Source organism: Sturnira hondurensis, unplaced genomic scaffold, assembly GCF_014824575.4.
Source record: "Sturnira hondurensis isolate 20B ecotype Veracruz unplaced genomic scaffold, ASM1482457v3 Scaffold0007401, whole genome shotgun sequence".
NCBI classification, from domain to species: domain Eukaryota; kingdom Metazoa; phylum Chordata; class Mammalia; order Chiroptera; family Phyllostomidae; genus Sturnira; species Sturnira hondurensis.
Window position 1 is genome coordinate 2,857,755 of NW_028080032.1, and position 16,924 is coordinate 2,874,678.

The following is a 16,924-nucleotide window of genomic DNA, read 5'->3' on the forward strand; positions in this document are numbered from 1 at the left end:
AACATCCCTCTCAAAAAAATTAAACATGCCATTTTGTTCAAACGAAGAAAGAGATATCCCTCCAGATGCTGTGGTTATAATCACCAAATACTCGCAGTCTCCTTACTGAAAGCCCACACTTCGGTTTAGTTAAAGATTCTTCAGAAAATGAATTCTTAGTGTATGCTATGTAAGGCTAATCCCTATGTAAAACTTTCACATATCTTAACAATTTTCTGGATTATTTTTATTTCATTACTGAGGATGTTATAGGACTAGGTATTTACGATCACAAAGAGTCTAGTCAACTATTCAAATGTCAGGGTTATAGTCACGGTCAATGTATTTTCAACTCAGGAAAGTAGTGTCAGAATGGTGGGTAGATGACCCCTGTCTGCCTCACTATAGCCACATGAAATTTAAGAATAAGACAAAAGTTGATAATCAATACTAGAAAATGCATTGCTTAACTATGAAGTTTAGAAACAGCAGAATGCATACTAATCCCAAATAGGATGTACAAAACCATGAAATAAAGTAGAATAACATCACGTGGTCAGTGTCCCCATCTTACATATTCATTCTAGGACACATTTGAGAACCTACTATGTGTTGGCTACTGTACAAATCTGATTTGAAAATTCAGAATGAGTTATGATTGCTTGAAAGAGCCAAATGGCTTAAATCGGTTTATATGAAGTCACTGAAATTTCATGCACATACATAAAGGCATCTCATTGTCTTGACCCCATTCTATATTGTAGCTATATCAGGTTCTGAGTAAAATATTTTCAACAAAATGCATCATACTTAAACTAGCAAATTTCTGTGTGGTTTAAAAAGAGTGTGCTCTTCTGTTCTTAAAGCACTAAATCGAGCAAAATACTAACAGCACTTAATGTAAGTCACCAAACGAACAAATATTAGAGATGAAAAATCACCAACTACCTAAAAAGACTTTAATACCTTTCCTGGAATACTTAAAAGTTAACTTAGAAAATGAAAGTTAATAAAAAAGAACCAAAACCATTTTTAGTTTCTTTAAAAAACTTACCCCAGGACTTAGATCGATAGTAGAGAAATCCAGTATGTACACATAATCAAACAAATTATAAATCAGGCAATGACCAAGGTCATACTTGTGGAAAATGGTTTAAGCTCATTAACATGAAATGCTTCAATTCTGTAAAGAAGAATGTAAAACTCGCGTAGGTAGGTAGGTAGGTAGGTAGGTAGGCTATCTGAGGATATATATGATTTACCTAATCCCTGCGTATACACAAATTGAGTTATGAAATTTCAGTGAAAGCAAATACCTTGTAAACTAAGACAACTCAAATCAAATATCTAGGAATACATAGTCAAATATACAGAAACATGTTCAAGTACCAAAATCATTGTTTTTGAAATGATAAAAGAGCACGCGTGATTTCTATCATTCTTCTAGGTTTCCACATCAGTAGGACTGCTTGCAGCTGTATGTACAAGAGACCCCACTGTACCAGTCAGGCTGCCATAACAAAACGCTGCAGACTGGGTGGCTCCGACAGTTCTGGAGGCTGGAAGTCCAAGACCAAGGTGCGGACAGGCTTGTTTCCTGGGATCTCCTCCCTGGCGTGGAGACAGCCACCTCTTCACTGCGTCCTCACTTGGCATTTCCTCAGTAGGCATGCTCCAACCCTGCCTTCTCTCCAGTATCCTATAATACCCATTTCTTAAAAGGACACCAGTCAGACTGGATTAGGTCTCACCCAAACAGCTGCATTTAAGTTTTTCTCTTTTTTGTATCTTCATTTTATCTCTTTAAAAGAGACTAAATCCCCAAATTTAGTCACATTTTGAGGTACTAGGGGTTTGGGCTTTAACACACGATTTTGGCAGAACACAATTCAGTCCAATAACACCTATCAAAGGAACTTACTCAAAAGGTCCCTTTTTTTCTCAGTGAACAAGAAATTCATAGGTAGGTTGGTTGATCGCGGCTGGTGCAGCCATTCAAGTAAGGCATCCAGAGCCTGAGCACCCCTCCTTCCTGCTCTGGTCTCCTCAGTGTGCAGCTCTCACCATCACAAAGGACGATGGCAGCTGCCAGTCTGATAAGCATCGTGACTGGGTTCCAGGCAGAAAAGGGAGAAAAAGCACGGCTATCTGTCTACATCTCACAGGCCAGGCCTGTGCCACCTGGGGCACTCCTGGCTGCAGGGCAGGCCAGGGAGGAGAGTCTTTTTAAGTGCACACACTGGTACCCGGAACCAAAATCACAGCTACATCAGAAAGGAGGGAGGGAGAACTGTGTTCCACACAGGTCGCTGACCACAGATGCGGCTGTGGAGATTCAGAATCCAAATCTATAGCTTGAATCCTGTCTATACCACTGATCAACTGTGTGACCTTCAGAAAACACGTTCGCTACACAGCTTTCTGAGGATTAAATGATGGCAACTATGCCTGACCTGCAGAATCACCCAGAGATCGAATGAAGTGAATGAAGTGAATCACTGAGTGAACGAAGCTGCATTCATTTCTAAGGCCCAGGGCACACTACCCTGGGATAGAGTGCGAGGTGTGGGGCCCAGCCTCATAGTACCTTGAAAAATCTTGAAACGTTCTAAAGTATAACCAAGCCACCCCGTAAAGACTTCAAAATATCAAAGCACTGACTCCATTTGTTTACTGTGTGACTTTTTATGTTTCCTGATACACAGGGGGGCCTGGAAGGTCATAGACTACGGTGTGCGGGGTTGGGGAGCGGGTAGGGAGGCTTCCTTTCTGACCGTATGACACCTGACGTGCAGGCAGGAAGCCTTAACTCACTAGCGCTTGCGGGCTTTGCATTACACTCTTTCTGCAATAAAATGGCTGCTTTCACTTCTTCCTAAAGGGAAATGGGCAGGAATGTCTCTTGAGATATTCAAGATCAGAAACACAATTTAGAAGTGAGGTATACCTTCCCGGTGAGGTAAGTCTTCACTCTCCAACGAAGCTGGAAGAGCTTTGCTTGGGTAAAATGTGGAACATGTTTAGGTTTCTAAAAGGCGTTGACCACTCTTAAGGAGCAGATGGGCCCCTCCTGGTTCTCAATCTTGATGCAAAAGCTATTGGTCTGCCGTACTTATACACTCAAACTGGGAAAACAAAAATTAACATGTAACGGACTGGTTCAGGAGATCCTGATTCGAGCAGAGTCACTTTCAGGATAGGTATTAACACCCAAATCATCTTTGCTTTGAAGTTTCCCCCCTTCCCTCTGGTCACTGCACAAGAAAGCTCCGGGTGCTACTTACGACAGTTGGGAGAAGAACTTTAACCAGTTACTTAGAAATTCTGTCCAAGGGAATAAAAAATGGACAGAATGAGGCCAGACTCGAGATTCCCAGGGACCTCACAGGCCCAAAGAGACTAAATAAAATAGCCTCTGACTGTATTTCTAAAGTGCTATTGTGAAATGTGTTCTCAGTAGCTGCAACAACTAAACTATAATCCTTCTAAATGTTGTCTCCACTCAAGTCTGGATAATGATATATATCTAATAATTAATAGACTTAGCCAGTAGTTTTTCAACACAAAGTTAAAAGAAATTCGCTACATCAAAAAGATGCCAAATGTGAAGGGAAAAAACCTCTTAAACACAACTAATATGCCAAGCTTGGGGACAAGGGCACAATAAACACTGTCACAGCCACTATTTTCATAAGAGTCCACTGACATCAGGAATTAAATGCTCCCTCCTACTTTGGGAACTAAAAGATGCTCTTGAAACCAATATTCAGCATAATATATCCCTCCAATTAATAATAACTCCCTTGCTTTCTCTATTTGGCACCGACATATTCACAGGTCATTTTGAAAATAAAATGCTACAGAAAATAAATTCAAAGCATTTTTGTATTACCCAGAGTCCTACTTAATAAAATAATCTGATTAAATAAGTGCTTTTTTGCTCTACATATCCAGCCAAGTTTCAAACAAAGAAATGTCTCTGATTTAGAGTTCTAACACACTGTAAGAAAAATAAGCATAATTTGATTAAAATTGAAGTCATAAACAGAAAAAAAAACAGTGCGAGAGTGTGCCCACCAGGGGTAAATGGTAAACTAATCTTTAGAAAAACACTTCATCTGGTTCCAGTATACTAATAAATTACAGTATCAGAATTTCTATTAGCAGAAATAATGAATACAGAGTTTTCAAATTAATGATCATCTTTCCAAATTGATCACTGTGCTACTTCCCAGGGACCCGTGTAAATAATCATAGAATACTTTTTCCCTCTGTAATAAGTCCGCAGATGGCTTCAATTTATTAAGCATGGCACCTCTTCTGCTTATTCATCGAATCGCTCTCCTAATTTGCCCAGTCTGCAGAATTGCAATAATGGCATTTAGTTATTCATTCATTTAAGACACACTGATTTAGTCTCTTGTATCCCAACAGATTCTTGAGAAAGTCCTACGGTGCCTAATATTTGCACAACAGTCAATAGGAGGACTGACATGGGGCCCACAACCTGGAGCTGAAGTCAAGGGAGGCTTTGTGGAGAAGATGGTAACTGTGCAAGGTCCGTAAAGGCCTGCAGGGCTCAGCCAGCTGAAGAAGGTTGAGTGCAAAGTCAGCAAAGGAACTGTGGCCACAGTTCTTGTCATTTTAATATAGCTTGGTATAGGTGACACCAATAAAGGTACTGAAACTTCATTGTGGAAGTTCAGCCATGGGTGGCTTGTATTTGGCAAATTGGAGAAACTGAATTAAGTCTTGAAAGCAATAGGGAGTTACTGAAGCATTTTAGAGGCAATGATATAATAAGATTTGCTTTGTGAAAATTACTTTAGCTGAGTATGAAGAATGAAGCAAAGGGGCAAAGGGGCAAAGACGTAAACTTATAAAGTAGTTATTTATTTGTCTATCTCTTCCATAAACCCCTGAGGACAAGACCCCTCACTGGCTATTACAGTACTTTATACTGACTTAATAACCAACAGAATACATGAATGATAGAAGGAATGAGAAAGAAAGTACAATGGGGAAACTGATGAAAAGGTACTGGAACAATCAAGGCATGAAACACGAAGGATATAAACTTGGGCAGTGGCAGGCAATAGAAATGAAGAGGAGTGAATGGAAATGCAAGATATTAATGGACAGATGCAACAGACTGGTGACCCGTTGCATGAAAATTTAGAACCCAGGATGAGACACAGGTTTGGAGTAAAGTCGAGGATTTCTGGTTTGGACACGCTGATTTGAACATACCCATAGAACTTCGATGTTAAGATCTCAGCAGACAACTAGATATAGCTGGAGCTCAGACAAGAGATCAGGAATATAGGAGCACCAGTGAGTAGGTGGTTATTCAAACGGTAAAGTGGATGAGTTGTCTCCTGCAGAAAGAATCTATAGAGTGAGAAAGTCAAGAACAATGCACAGACCTCCAAAAAAATACCATTTTAATGACCGGGTGGTGGTCAAGAGGTCTATGAAGCTCTGTGTCTAACATATGAAAATAGTATAGAACGGACAAGAAAGCTCCTGCAGTCAGGGACGTCAGGAGCCTAGAAGGGTAATAGCAAAAATGAATTAATCTAGTACAATCCCTTCTGGCTGGAGAAGTGATGTGACTACCCCACAGCCACCAACTCAGAGAATTCACACAGCAGCAGTTTGCTAATAGCTAGTGTCTTGGTTTCTTACACCATAAAATTTGAGGGTAAGAAGAGATGAACTGCAATATTCCTTTCAGCAGTATGAGTTTATGATTCTAATCAAGTTTCATTGCTAGTTCATTCAGGCCAAGTACACAAACCAAACAGAGCAGTCTTTCACCTTTTCGAACAACAGGGCCAAGAAAACAAGAGCCTAAATGAGCCTGAGCTCTCAGAGTCTGCCTGCCATGATGCACGAAAGGGAAAATACGGCTTGTTCGTTCCTTCTCAGTGATGCTAATGGTTCAGTTAAATTGACTTCTTTGAAGGAAAATTACTGTTAATAACCTTCATTTCCTCCTAGTCTCACCCCCTAGGTACCTGACATTTTAGATAAAATATTTTCATAAAATATTAAAAGCAAAGAAATTATATCTAAGGTATCTAACACCATGTTGACAGACTTTCTGAATCCCTTCTATCTCTCCTGTCTATAACCTACACTTTCGATAAATACATAATGTTTCCCACTCTATGCATTTCCCAAGAAACACAATCCATTCCAAATAAACTTAAAGGAATCTTTAAGTTACTCTAAGACCCACCACAGACATCACTGATCCCAGCCATGTGGCATTATAGAACATTCCTCACTTCAATGTAAATGTAATCCTTGCAGCGGCAGTTTTCTCTTGTTTGTCCACAAAACCAGACCATAGGCTTCACACCCTGACTTGGCCTCTCACCTGCTCATGCCTCTGCTCTAGAATGGCAGGCAGAGGGGTAGAGTCTGCCATTTGCCTCCCCGGACTTGTTCTCCATCCTTCTCCACCCATGCCTCCGCCCCCTGGCCCTCTGGCTTCTGTCTAGGTTTAGCTAATGGAAGGTACCAGCCAGAGTTCGAGAGGCAAGAGGACAGTGAGGAGGCCAACACATTCCCCTGCTGCCTCCCTGCAGGAGACATTACAGGCTATGTCTCTCTACAAAGTACACAGCTCTGGGGGACAGCCCTTCTTGACTCCCCATCATTGCTATGTCCTTCTTAGCACTCACCCAGGTTGTGTTCCCCACACACCCCCATCCCTTCTAATGGATCCCTTTATTAAGCCCTCCCTACAAGACACAGTTTACATATGCCATCTGACCCCCAGGAGGGCCCTGAATGACACAGGGTTACAGTTACGGGAGAGGAGGGGCGGGGGTCCTCCACTGTGGCTTTCACAGATATTTTCAAAGGAAATCATTTGTGAACTGTAGATCACTATAACATTTCCACGAGCAAAACCTGGTATAGACTTTCTTGAGTATGCAAGGTTTCAATGCCAAGGAAATACAACTGAATCCTACCATATTTCTACAATTCACAGTGTGCTGTAAAAATAAATATGCAGAAGGCATAAAATCAGAATCTGAATATCACTGCCAACCAAACCAGAATTTTTCTTAAAAATTGGTGTCTGGAGAAATAGATGAAAGAAACATATCCATCTTTGAAAACAGAAACAATATTTCATTTCCTGCTATTTATTCATATCAAGATTTACTAGGGGTGATTCCAAATCTTTCGAGACCTATCACAAAATTCTAAAAATAAACTAATAATTCATTTCATATTATTGATAGCAACTATACTTACCAAAATTGTCACTTCTGAAAATAGTAGGAAACCAGTGACCTAGATTTTCTGTATTTTTTTCTACTTTTCTAAATGAAAATACAGTGTAGTTTCTAAGTTACATAGCCCTTTGTCTGTATATCACTTCTAAATATCATGAAAATTAACTTCGGATATCTATTAAACAGTAAAACTCAATGAGATACCATTATCTCTAAATCTCTGAGAGCTCTAAGTAAAAGGTAAAAGATTCCTCAATAATTAAGTATTTGGAAGTCTAAAGCTATAAATATACCTGCACAGAATTTTTTAGCAATGAAATTAACTTGATTTTTCCAGTTCATTATCAACCCCCCAGATGCAGCCTCACTTCTGTGACCACATATTCTGGGGTGCTTATGACATATTCCAGTGTGAGGGGAACACATTTTCACAGCTTGCCAAACTGATTAAAATACAGACTTTCAACTCTGATTCTACAAGATCTCTCTTTGCTTAACCATTTTTAAATGAGCCTCTTACACGGTAAATTCTTTTTGATTAAGTACTGTATTTTCAAAGAATTTGAGGGACATAGACTATTTCTAAAGTCATTTCCTGATGTACTGTATATAAACGAAATCTGATTGAATTAGCAAAGCAATGTAACAATGTGGGCCATGCTTTGATTAGAGGAGATGTTCACAGTCTGAGGTTCCCCGAGATAGAAATTTCATGGGGAACTTCTTTAAAGGCAATTTGGCAGTGCTCTCTCAAAAGGTAAAACGTGCATATCTTTTCAACCAAATAATTCTCTTCCTATGAATCGAGCTCCAAGAAATTCTCACACATATGCACAAAAAATCTATGCACAAAGATCTTCAATCTTTCAGTTTGCAACACTGAAAACAAGAGAATGACTGAACAGAATAGGGTCAATTTTACCAAACTTTACATTATGTTAGGAAGAAAAAGATAACTAGTATACTGACATGAAAAGATCTCCATAACATACACGTAAGTGGACAAAAGCAAGTTCCAGAAAAATGTATACAGTGTGATCCAGTTTATGTAATAAGAAAAGGACAGTATATATGCTTATATATGTAAATGCACAGAAAAAGAGGAGGAATGAGGCACTCTAAGCTGTTGCTGATGGTTATATCTGGGCCTGGGTGTAGGTGGGAAAGAGTATTTTACATTTTGCTTCAGTATTTTTGCACTATCATTTCAACAGGAACATATTAATGTACCACATACATCATTTTAAAAAGCAATGAAAATTTAAAATTAATAGAAATTCTAGGGGCCTGTGGTACTTTGTCCAGTGAGGGTACGTCAGCAGATGTAAGAGAAACCCACCCAAACCCCACCTGGAAAGGAATTTCACTTTTCACGTGATCCAATGAGACTTCTTGTTTAAGAGCAAGAGGAAAATGCCTCTGTTAAGTAACTGCACGTGGAAATATGAACCTGCAGGAACAGACCTACATTCTATACATCCAAGACAAATACAACACCTACCAAAGAGCAATGGGGGCATTCTTGGACTGGTGAGACTTCAAATCAGTGGCCTGGGCAAGAGGCCCTCTATGTCACCCCCATAGTTAAAGCCACTCACTTCATAGTTAAGTGTTCTTGTTTTAAATGGGCACCATGAAGCAGAATAGAAAACCAAGTTCTGTCTCCCTCAACTTTGTGTATCTGCTAACATCTTAGAAAAATGAAGGAGGAGACAAACGAGTGGAAAAGCAGAATCTCAAAGTTATGTGCACTGGAAGCAAATGGCTATAACCACCTTTGCAGAAATTTAACAGGAAAAAAACAAAAGCATGAATAAAGAAGACATCATGCTTACTTACAGACAAAAGTACTGACATTTTCTAGTACACAGTGTTTCCAAGCACTTACGGTCGACAAAAGGCTCAAAATGGGGGAGTTCGTGGACCAAATTCATTCCAAAACTGTGCTTTGTTTGGCTGGCCACTCCGTGGGCTGGCATGTGTGTTTTCATTTTAATTATTCCTAAACATTTTAAAATAAGACCTTGCACTTTAAATAAATCTGGATTTCTTGCTTCTCTTGAAAATGCAGTGATGCCAGCAACTCTGAGCCCCCTGCCCACCTGGTAGAAACCCGTCAGCCCCGCAAGGCAGCTGCTCCCTGGGAAGGGACATGGGGGAGCTCTGATGGCCAAGCAGCCCCCACCACTCCCTAAGGTCTCGGACACCTGGGCAGCTGCACGTTGCTTACGCAACCCTTCAAGAACTCAGACTGTGCCACACCCTGATCGCAACCATGAGGCATCTCACCAGGTAAAAGCTAGCCCTCCAGCAAACAGATTCTTTTTTTCAGGCTCCCCCAGAGTAGCACGTGGTAACCTTCCTCACTCAGCCTCCTGCCCCACGCAACGACAGACACCAAAGCACCCAGAATCAGATGGGGACACAAGGCTTCAGCCTCAACTTCCCATTTCAATTCCACTTCACAGCAGAATTGTCAGAAGCTTCTCAGCCGTATCTCAGCCCCGTCACTTCAAATAATGGTCACCAAACTTTTGGTTATAACAAGCATTTTAGCAGCACACACTTTAATGTCAGGTAACATAGTACAGGGGTTAGAAGTCGGAGTTCTCGCGTCCATGAACCTGGGGTTGAACCCCATCTCTAACTTTAACTCCCTGAAGTAACCTGACCTTCCCAAACCTCAGTTTCTCCAAATGTAAAATGGAGATATTAACCACCAAAAAAGCTGTTGGGACGATGAAATGATGGGACGCATTTTAAGCGGTCAACAGATAGATGGTCTATGGTTTTGTCACTCGCGGCTATTACTAGATAAAGCAGAGAAGCTCACTGCTCCCCCTGAAGCTCTGTGGGAAATCAAGAGCCACGAAGCCTCCTCCTAAACATCAGAGACCCCCAAATTATTCTAGTGGATGCCTCTCTCCTTCTAGGCCTAAATGGCTTAGCAAGGCTTTTTTGAAAGCCTATCTGGGAGACGCAGATGCCCTGGGGTAGCATCTGGCTCGCTGAGGTTTTGAGGCAGTTAGAGACAAGTCCGTGTGAGGTCCCTCGGTCCAACTGCAGTCACGGGGGGTTAGGCAGGTACAGAGGAAGATCTGGCTCATCAGAATGGCTCTAAAAGGTGAACGAACTCTCTGTACTTGCTGGGGGGCTAAAGTGTCCCTTATTGGAATTTTTATAGGAATCGACTAGTCCGTTTTGTATGGCCAGGTCAATGGCATTTGTCCCCAGGGAGGAGGAGAATGGGAGGGTGAGCAGGGATACCAGCAGTGTTCCCAGGAGAAGGACTAATAGCTGTTGTAGCAACAGAAGTAGTAACACAACAGCCAGCACCACTCCTAGTGCAGGGCCAGGTACTTTCTGCCCTTTTGGGTTATTCTCTGTTTACAGATGGGGCAAGTGAAGCTGGGAGTGGATGCCCAGGGTCACACAGGGAATATACAACATAGTCAAAACTCGAGCTAAGGTCTGGCCTGATTCCAACGCCTGCAGGTCTCAGCAACTTTACACCGCTGAGAGCAAGCCCACAGTGAATGCCCCACTTTCCCCCCCAACTACCTCCAAGAGGAAGTGTTTCTAGAGCAGTTGTCCTCTGCCTCAAGCGGGTTACAAACCCCCTTTCCATCTGGGGAATCCTATAAACCCCTCTCAGACTGACTTTTTAAAAGCATAAAAGCAAGTACAAAGGAAGCCAATTATACTGAAATATCAAAATAATTTTTTAAGCTGGCATGGGGTAATATATGTGCTCCTCTTTCAACCCATTAAATGCCAAGATCAGCAGTAACTCTAAAACCTGTCCTGTCATTTGAAAGTAAGTGAAGATAAATAAGTAATTCATTCACCAGCTGCGTTCATGGACCCACCAAACTCCAGAGGCGAAGAACTCCTGTTCTGAGGGACAGAGTAAGATGTCAATCTGCTGGTCTGTGTTCTCTTCTCTCTGGGTGAGCTGCTTAAAATTAATTACGTTGAGTTCCTTTCTTCCTCCTGCTCTAAGGAAATGGCTACTTCTTTGTTCATGTCAGGGAGCCAAAAACATCTTTAATTGTTCAAGAGAAAAAGAATGCTTTAAGAAAGGCAATGTATCTTTCCTTTTCCTTTTTCTTTTTCTTTTTAATCCTCACCTGAGGACATTTTTTCATTGCTTTTATAGGGAGAGAGGAAGGGAAAGAGAGAAACATCAATGTGAGAGAGAAACATGACTGGTTGCCTCCAGAGCATGAATGGACCGGCGATCACACACACCCAGACAGGGGATTATATGAACCCCGGATGGGGGATGCTATATGCCCTAGACCAGAGATCGAATCTGTAACCTAGGAATGTGCCACGATGGGGAATTGAACCCGCAACCCATCAGTGATAGGACAACACCGGCAAGGGCAAGACAGGGTATTTTAAAGTGATGATTTGCCTGGCCCAAGGGTGGCTCAGTAGCTAGAGGTGGAATTTCCCAGTTCTCGGCACACCAAAGGATTATGGGAGAAGAGCTGTGAAGGAGACTCCCTACCAAGGGCATAAGATAACACTGTCTTGCAGTCACTTGTGGTGCGACCTTCTCTTTGAAGGTTTTACAGGTGGTCGGCAAGAGAGAGATTCAGAGAAAACACTACTTCAAATTGCTGTTCCTTTCAACTATTTTGATTCCACAAAGATAAGGAAAGAAAAAAAGTACATGGGATTCAAGCAGGGAAAATAAAAACTCTGCTGGTCATTCATCCTCTTGTACATAAGAATGTCCCAGCCCAGGGGTGTCAAACTCATTTGCCCTGGGGCCACATCAGCCTCAAGGTTGCCTTCAAAAGGCTGAATGTAATTTTAGGACTGTGTAAATGTAACTACTCCCTAGCTGTTAAGCCAGAGCTCCGAGCTGCCACTGGGCAGAAACAAGGTGCAGGGCCGGATAAAACAAGGTGGAGGGCCAGAATCCGCCCACAGGCCCTGCGTTTGCCACCTGCGTCCTAGCTGCAATTTCAAAGGTAGGGCATTGCTGCTTTTGTCTCTTCAATGAAATTGGGTTCCACCTTCAGCATGTGAAAAGAACCCAAAGGCATGAGCTTCCAGCCAGCCTTTAAAAAGTGGGACTTGGGGGTGGTTGTTGCAAACAAGTGAAACAGCATTAAAAAGAAAAGTGACCCACCCTGAGGTGATTTTTTGAAAACAGGCTTAATTCCAATAAGGAAAATGCAAACTTTTCATTCAACTAATCAATAATGCATTATCACCTGGCTTTACTTCCACTAGGGGTAAAATAAACTCATTTTTATATTTGGTTAGCTAAAGCAGTGGTCCCCAACCTCCAGGCCAGGCCAAGGACCAGAACCTGTCCAGGCCTGTTAGGAACTGGGCTGCACAGCAGGAGGTGAGCATGAATGTAATTGATTTCAATCATCCCAAAACCGCCTCCCCCCCCCCACATCCGTGGGAAATTTGTCCTCCAGGAAATCAGTCCCTGGTGCCAAAAAGCTTGGGGACCGCTGAGCTAAAGAACCACAACCTCTGAATGTACCAAAAAAACCTTTTTATCATTCTAAGGCATAACTAGATGAATAATATTACTAAACCTTGAGGAAGTATTTCTCCTTTAAAAGGGGAGGCTTTATCAAAAGAAAAACTATTAAACAGAAAAACAAATATACAGGAAGGTAAGAAAGAGCTACACAAGGTTATTATATCTCTGGATTATTACAGGGAGACAGAAAAATGCAGGATACATAGCACTGAGACTTAAGCACTGCCCTCACAAACACAGTTAACATTTACACACCAACAGCAAAACCACAGAAAGTCCCTGCTGTCAACTATTCATGATGAAAAGCTACTTATTTCTCCATAGGTGGATGTCTTTTTGACAGACACTAATAAGGACTATGAGTTCGCATTATAAGGTGAAAGGCAACTATTTTAGAAACTTCAGCCTGGACATGAAATACCAACAATGATCATTAAAGCAACTCCATTAGTCCTTGACCTCATTCTGCACATCAAATGCAGAAGTTCTTGGTTTCACAGAACTCACTGTGATCATTTATTAAAAACCTGGGTCATCAGTGCTAATAAATACGCTACTTCATCCTTCATAAGTGTTACAAGCGATGATAATTTGGCCACCATCTCCTAAATAATTTAAGTTTCAAAGAATATTTTTGCTTTCAAAAAATACTTGAGTTCAGTATTATGTACTTCTCATGAGAACATGAGAAATACATAATCTTTCTTTCCCATGACCATATTACTTAAATGATCCAAAATGATAAAATGCATCCTAAACATACTTTTTAAATTAAAATATGAAATGAACTCAGCAGTCAATTATTAATGTATTTTTAAAGAATCCAGAAACATTATTCATTAATTATGATATTTGAGTGTGCAGGCTACATCTGAAAGTGTAAGGACATAAGTGCAGACACAGAATCAAGAGCCCAAGTTCACTTATAATCACATCCTTTCACAAGTTAGTTAGCGAAGTTCAAGAAAAACAACACAGCAGCACTACGGCTCAATTTCACCTCAATTTTAACTTGGAGGGAGGACGGGTTAGCAGCGAATATTAGGCAAGCACTTAGTGATCATTTCAATTCTTAATAAATTCACCCCCAGATGGATTTAGTGGTATCCTAAGAAAATGCCGTGATCATTTGGATTGCCAAATACAATGGTTCCATGCTGTCAAAATCAGCAGTATATGTTATTCTAAAGACAGTTGGATATGTTCTTGGGATCAGCACTACGGGCATGGGCTTGATCTCTGCTGGGGATGAAACAGTCTAGAGATGATACATTTAAAAACCCATTTCTACAAAAGCTGTACCGTGGCCCTTGGTACTTCTTCAACTTCCACTTTTCACTATCTCATAACACAAAAGCACACCACCTCAAGATTCCAGGGCATACAAGTAATTTAACATCACTCACATTTTCAGGCACAAAAATATAAAACTTAGAGAAGAGTGTTTTAGAACAAAGCTATTCTGCGTGGGTGTGCATTTGTAAAATACAGGTAGTATTATCCCGACAGATAGAAATGTGTACCCAGTGATCAAATAAAGTCCTAAAAATTCTGTTTTGACAGTTACTTGCAGAATCCCATTTTCACCAGTGATTAACTCAAAACTGGGTAATCAAAACTACTTTTGGATGGCTGAGCAATAATATAGTTGGAAGGAAGTGTAACCGCTAATCTAATACAGGGTACCTTTAGACATGTCATAATTTATTACATGCAAAGGATTACTCATTCCGGCACCAAAAGTGTCACATACATAAAAATGACAATTAAAAATTCTATCCCATTTACAAATGGGTTTTCATGGAAACGGGTGTTCTCCCCAGATGGCAAACATGTATTAAACTTCTATAGTTCAAAAGGAAGATGACATAATAAATTAAACACCAGCTGCAAATATGTAAGACTGCCTTACGAAAAAACACAGCATCCTAGATTACATAACGGGGATAATGGAGATTAAAGCACAAGCCCCTGTCCAGCTTGATATTTATTCTTTTGTGGGATTCTATAACTTAGGCCACTGAAGTATGAAGAGTACATAATATTAGGTTCTAAGTTAAAGCACATATTTTTTTAAACGAAAAGTCTTGAAAAATTAAAGGGATAAAATTGAAATTGTACACACACACACACACACATTTTTTTCTTTCTAAAGAACACAGTTCCTTAGACACTTTCTTAAACCTCCTTGTAGACTGCCCAGGTAAAGTCACCAGTTGCTTTTCTTGGTCCTGTTTACTTCATGAATCTGATTTCTCTTTAAAGGGGAAGCTCAATTCTAACTTAGATATTGCACAGCTGCCTATGTCTGAATGGCATTACTGCCAATCATACAGAATTATTAAACGGCTATCTCCACATACACATAATTTATAGACAATCATGCATCACATTTATGGTGAAAACGGAGACCTCTCATAAATGTTTCAGCCAAAACTGAACTCAAACACCTTTAGAACAATAGTTAGAATCACTAAAAGAGGTTTTTTTTTAATCATTGAGGATCATCTCTCAAATACATATTTTATGAAAATATCATGGAAATTTGCATTTTTCTTAATAAATTCTAGTTTTACGAGTCTAGACAAAGTTGTACTCAGACACACTCAGAAATTGGCGAACGTCATATTCCCATACTTCTATACATTACTGCCTACGAAGTCTACAGTCACAAAGACTATACTAAATAGACAGGGTCTAGTTAGTTCAGCAAAAGACAACTTTAAAATTCTGAAACTAAGATCAGCTTTCATTTCCATCAACGGTATGCATTTAAGAGGCCCGAACACTAACCTCAACATGGGCTGGCCTGTCAGTGTTGTTTTAAGTGGAAATGGTCAGTCATCTATTATTTTCCCAGAAGAGGTAAGAAGATCCACACGCACACAAAATTACATGCGTTCCACAGTGCCAACTATTTCCAACCAAAATAATCACATACACGTCGGGCCGAGCTATTTCTAGTCAGAAGCGGTGAACGTCTGGACAGAGTCTGAGGAAACCCAGTAGGCGGTGATTGCAGGGCAAGAGGGTAGCAGCGGGGACCCTGGCCCCCTGCGCGCACGGAAGCCTGGCACCCCGCACCTGCACGGACTCTCTGGCAGGGCATTCGGGTGCGCGCGCGTCTGGGACGCAGCCGCTCGGGCCAAAACAAGCCCGGCGGGCCCCCTCAGGCAGACGGGCGCATCCTCCGGCGGGACCCGAAATGCCTTCTCCTACCTGTCACTTTGCCTGGAACTGCTGCCGCGGAGGCAGCCACCGCCGCCGCTTGGAGCCCCAGAATGTGCGCGCGCGTGGGTGCGCGCGTGGGTGTAAGGGATCTTGTTGGCAGTGCAGCTCACTTACTGCTCCCGGCGCTACCGCCCCCTCCCCCAATAAGAGCTAGTCGCCAAGCCCCCACTCGGCGCTCCCGGCCCCGCCCTCCCTCCTGCCCCCGCCCCCCACTCCCGCCTCCCAGCCTCTCCGCCTCTCCACCTCTCCGCCTCCCGGGCGCGCGGTCCTTACCTCCGAGTAGGGAGGGGGTCTCCGAGGGCTCCTCGGCGAAGCGGCGGGCAGTGCTACCTCTCTTCACCTGCCTGCCCGCCAAGCTTGGCGTGTCCGTGGCTCCCGGCCCCTCCGCCCCTCGGTAGCCCGCCGGTCCCCGCTTCCCAGTCCCCGAGTCTTCCTCCTTGTTCTCGCCTCCCGGCTCCAAAGCCCGAGCTGTCGCCTCGCAGCCCCAACCTGCCCAGGCTACGGAGCATGCCCAGTGCGGCGCGCCCGGGCTGGGCTGGGGGTGGGCTGGGGCCCGGCCGGCCGCCGGGCTGCCGAGAGCCCGAGGGGCGGGGAGGTGGTACCGGGCGGGGAGGGAGAGCAGCCTAGTGGCCCTAGCGGGCCGCCTGGGACGGGTAGTGGGGCCGAGTTGGGAGAAGGTGGGTGGGGCGTCTGGGGAAGCCGCCGAGCTGAGTGCTCCTCGAGGGTCTCCCCGGCCGACCCCTGGACCCAGCGTCGCGGCACGTGCCCCTGGCTTGGAGTCGAATACCCAAAGGGTGTTGCTGGGCACAGACCTTGTAGGGAGTGGCACCCTCTCCTTGGGAGATCCGCAGCCCCCAGTGGACCTTGGGGCGTGGGTGGATGTAAAGACTGGAGGGGTGTCAGGACTGGCGAAAACTGGTGACCCAAAGCCGCTGGTGGG

General features: G+C 42.7%; 1 protein-coding gene across 2 annotated transcripts in view; it reads right to left on the reverse strand.

Annotated features, from left to right (window-relative positions):
- The window catches only part of PLCB4 (phospholipase C beta 4), a 386,228-nt gene extending 369,856 nt beyond the window's left edge, over nucleotides 1-16,372 (reverse strand). The window contains exon 1 of one of the 2 annotated variants that reach the window (XM_037051657.1): nucleotides 15,973-16,112. The gene's annotated coding sequence lies outside the window, so the exon portion shown is untranslated. Of the gene's footprint in view, nucleotides 1-15,972; nucleotides 16,113-16,257 lie in introns of those variants that run through there. The other variant, XM_037051658.1, reaches the window with a different exon arrangement.
- Nucleotides 16,373-16,924: the final 552 nt, after the last annotated feature.